The sequence below is a fragment of the Mus caroli genome, unplaced genomic scaffold (genome assembly GCF_900094665.2).
Source record: "Mus caroli unplaced genomic scaffold, CAROLI_EIJ_v1.1 scaffold_6393_U2_1, whole genome shotgun sequence".
Classification (NCBI taxonomy): Eukaryota; Metazoa; Chordata; class Mammalia; order Rodentia; family Muridae; genus Mus; species Mus caroli.
In genome coordinates this window covers 8562-12625 of record NW_018390097.1, presented here as the reverse complement: position 1 = coordinate 12625, position 4064 = coordinate 8562, and the positions used below count along the sequence as shown (strand labels likewise).

Here is a 4064-nt window from a genome sequence, read left to right as displayed (position 1 = left end):
CCATCTCTGGGCTGGTAATCTTGGTTCTATAAGGGAGCAGGCTGAGCAAGCCAGGGGAAGCAAGTCAGTAAAGAACATTCCTCCATGGCTTCTGCCTCAGCTCCTGCTTTCTGACCTGTTTGAGTCCCGACTTCCTTGGTGATGAACCCTTTCCTCCCCAACTTGCTTCCTGGTCATGATGTTTGTGCAGGAATAGAAACCCTGACTAAGACAGTGGCGATGCACCTCATTCATTACTTGGCATCCACTTCACAGTCCGAATAAAAGACAGACTCCTTCCACTCGTCTTTTTCTTCTTTTCCTTGATTCCTCCCCCATTTAATAAAAAATCCTTCTGGTGGGATTGTGCTGGCCTAGCATGATCTGTCCAGAAAGGAGCTGCCTTTTAACTAACACACTAAGTTTGTTTACATTCAGAAAGGAGCCTGTGATAGTGTTATGTGAATTTCACACAAGCTAGGGTCATTTGTGAAGGAATCTCAGTTGACAAAATACCTTCATAAGTCTGGCTTGAAGGCAAATGTGTGGTTCAATTTCATAATAGTGATTTTCTGTGACTTGCATGGCTTGGGTCCTTAAACCTCAGTAGAGGCTATGAAGAATGAAGGAAAGATTGAAACAGAGACAAACATTCAGTAAAATTAGGAAATGTTCTAATGCCCACTCCTCCAACTAAGAACTTCAGCATGTTTATTAGGTATGGCTCAGAGGTAGGGCTTAGCTAATCTCTCTGGGAGGTTTCTAGGGTGACTGCTTTCAAGCTGTAAACATCCTGGGGGAGGAAGCTGCAGTTGCTATCTTGCACAGCCTGATCAATCTTTTATAAACACCCAGATTCAAACTCCCAAGGAAAGCTATGCCATTTCTCTTGGGCCTTATTCATATAAGGAGACAGCTTTACTAATTCCTAGCGTAGTCATGACCTTGTCAAAATACACATTCATTCAGGACTTCCCACATTCAGTGATTCCTCTGCACCATCGAGTGACTGATGTCAGAGGGCCCAGCCAATGCAGGTGGTCCCATGATCTAGGACTGAGCAAAGAAAGGCAGAACAAACCAGTAAACAGTAATCCTACATGACCTCTGCATTAGGTCCTGTCTCCAAGACCCCAGGTCATTTGAGTTCTTCTTCTTTTTTAAAATCTATTGGAATGTCTTTATTTAAGTACACTGGGCCCCACAATGCAACGTGGATGTGCGAGGCCATGCAAGGGACAGGCTTGGGCTAAGAGAGTGAGCTGGTTAAGCACACTGCAGTCCATGGGTTGCCACACTGATTCCACACACACCAGCTTTGTTTTACATCTGTCAGGGGCATAAGATGGTGGAGAAAGAATACTGTCTGGAATCTGGAACTTAGGTGAGACTTTGTATCAATGGTGAGGGTGCCGGTGAAGACAGGCCACACAGCACTCGATAGTTGCACACACTCATACATACCTACACACACACACACACACACACACACACACACACACACACACACACACGCAGGCAGTTCCTCACAAACACTCTAACTCAAGAAAGCGAGTTTTAAAGTGGAGTTCATGTCAGTGGTGGTGATGTTGCAACATTAGAAGGTTTTCCTTTGAATGGATCGGGCATCTTCATATTCCTTTTTAGAGACCCACATCTTCTTAAAGGTGTCGAGGAAGCAAGGATAGAGCCTCCAATCCATGTGGAATACAGTCTCACCTGGGGTTCAGATATCCTGATCTTCATGTCTTTTGGAACTAGTTTCTTCACTCAGTCGCCTGTCTCCAAAACCTTTGAACAGAGTAGTGAAGAAATAATAGATTTTAGCTTGGCTGATGTAGACCAAAGCTGTTTGCAGTGCTTCTCCCTATCTCTTGCTGTCTCTTGCTGCTTAAACAGTTTCTCTTTCCCTGTCAGTGTAAACAAATTCAAGACCACCCAACCCCTTCCCTATCTGCAGGGACTGACAAGTGATCATGATGACCAGAGTTGCCAGAAATAACAGTCCTTGAGACAATTCCCCGCCTCAGTCTGAATTCCAGAGAAAACCATATACTGCTTTGACCTTGCTGACCGAGTTTTCTGCTAAATTAAAAATATACTGCTGCTTTGCTAAGCAATAATTAAATAACTGTGTAACCCCCCTTAAAAGAGTATAAAAGAGCTGTACTTTTGACAATCTGGATTAACTCTCCCTGCAAGGCTGAGCAATCCCACGCATGTCTGAATAAAAACCTCTTGTCATTACAGCGATCTGTCATCAAGCTGTGTTTCTGGGGGTCATGTTCTCTACACCTGTGCCCCTGGGGCTCCAACAGTAGAACCTTCTGAGAGGACAATGTTGGAAAAAAAATGTACACCTTAAATCCATGTCTGACTTCTGGACAGCAAACACCAGCACTTCATGGATACTTTCACTCTCCTCGCCAATCAAGTCTGGCCTGAACAGCAGCAGCTCAGGGACCTGGAACCTCGAAGGGCCTACCTATCTCAGTGGTGCTGCCATCGGGCAGGTAGTACTGAGCCTTCTCCGTCTCCAGTGTCTCATCCTTCTGGGGGTTATGAACAGGTAGCTAGTTCTTTCCTTTATGGCCTTGACCATCTCAAACTCAGAGGAGGAGTGGAAATCATAGCCCTCCTTCTGTAGGTAGAGGCAGAAGTGGGACACACCTCAACCAGCAATGTCGACACGCATGATGGAGTGAGGCATACTGAATCAGGACCGCATGGGTGATGCCATTCCCAGAATCCACACCAGTCCTGTGGTTCTGCCTGTGCATCAAGGCTAAGCACAGCTTGCATGGAAATGAAGAGAGCTGGCACACTTTAGATCTCTAAGAAAACATCTGCAGCTCACTCCCGGTTTCTCACATTAAAGGTGCCTCAGTCAGGAGCAGAGGATGCTCCTCTGAGAAAGTCTGGAGCTGGTCTTTAGAATAGAGATATTGCCAGATGCGTTCCATGTCATTCCAGTCCTTGATGATGGCATGTTCCGTGAGGTAACAGACTCACAGCAGTCCCCAGTGCTCCTCAGCTTTGGGGCCAATGATGATGTCACCTTCGAGGGCTTCTGCCGTGACATGAACATGTTTGGGTCTGCCCACATAGTTTGAAAAGCAGTATTTGGGAATCCAATCATCAGCAAAAACAGCTATCATCACACCGGGTCCACTGTCTATCACAACAGGCTGGTTGGCGATCACACAGCAGGACTCCATGGCAGAGGAATCTTTCCCTCCAAGGAAGGAAATGCCAGCCCGGTTCGCTGCAAACGGCACTGACCTCATTTGAGTTTTTGTTCTGACTTTCACAGCAGTGGACTGTTAAAGGAAAATGAAAGAAACCGTTTCTACTCTAAGGTGATTTTGGTCATGGTGTTTTATCATACCAATAGAGACTCTAACTGAAACAGAGCCACCATGATTAACAAGTCATTAGGATACCCAAACTCCATTTTATGCGAGACCAGGGGCTAAACTCCAATTCCAGGAAGAAATCAATTCTGAGCAAGCATTCTATGACAACACACCCCTCTTAGCAACAGCCAGTCAGCTACAGTAGCAGGGTCAAGGCACAGATAACTCAGCCATTCAGTTTGTCAGGTGATCTTTGTCTGAGTGCTCAGTTCTTGCAGATTACGCCAGAAATTCAGTTTTTGAAATACTAACTTGCTGACCTGTATAGAAATTCCTCAAGCTTGCTGTAACAACAATAAAATAGCCTGTACCTCTAAACTTAGGGCTCTCACTCTGACCCTCTCCAACTGGGTAGGTGAGAGACCCTGCTCACAAACTCATAATAAAAACCCTTATGTGTTGTTGGGCATGGAGGCGCTCGCTCGGAAGGCAGAGGCAGGCGAATTTCTGAGTTCGAGGCCAGCTTGGTCCACAAAGTGAGTTCCAGGACAGCCAGGGCTACACAGAGAAACCCTGTCTCAAAAAACAAACAAAAACAAACAAACAAACAAACAAACAAACAAACCCAAAGACCCTTATGTGTTAACATTGGAATTGACTCCTTGGTGGTCTTTGGGATACCTGCAACGAGGGCATAAGAACCTCAAGTAAGACATAAGGAACAAGTTT

At 45.5% G+C, this 4064-nt stretch overlaps 1 pseudogene; it reads right to left on the bottom strand.

Moving 5' to 3' along the window:
• Positions 1 to 1576: 1576 nt before the first annotated feature.
• Positions 1577 to 3197, bottom strand: LOC110288482 (annotated as a pseudogene).
• Positions 3198 to 4064: the final 867 nt, after the last annotated feature.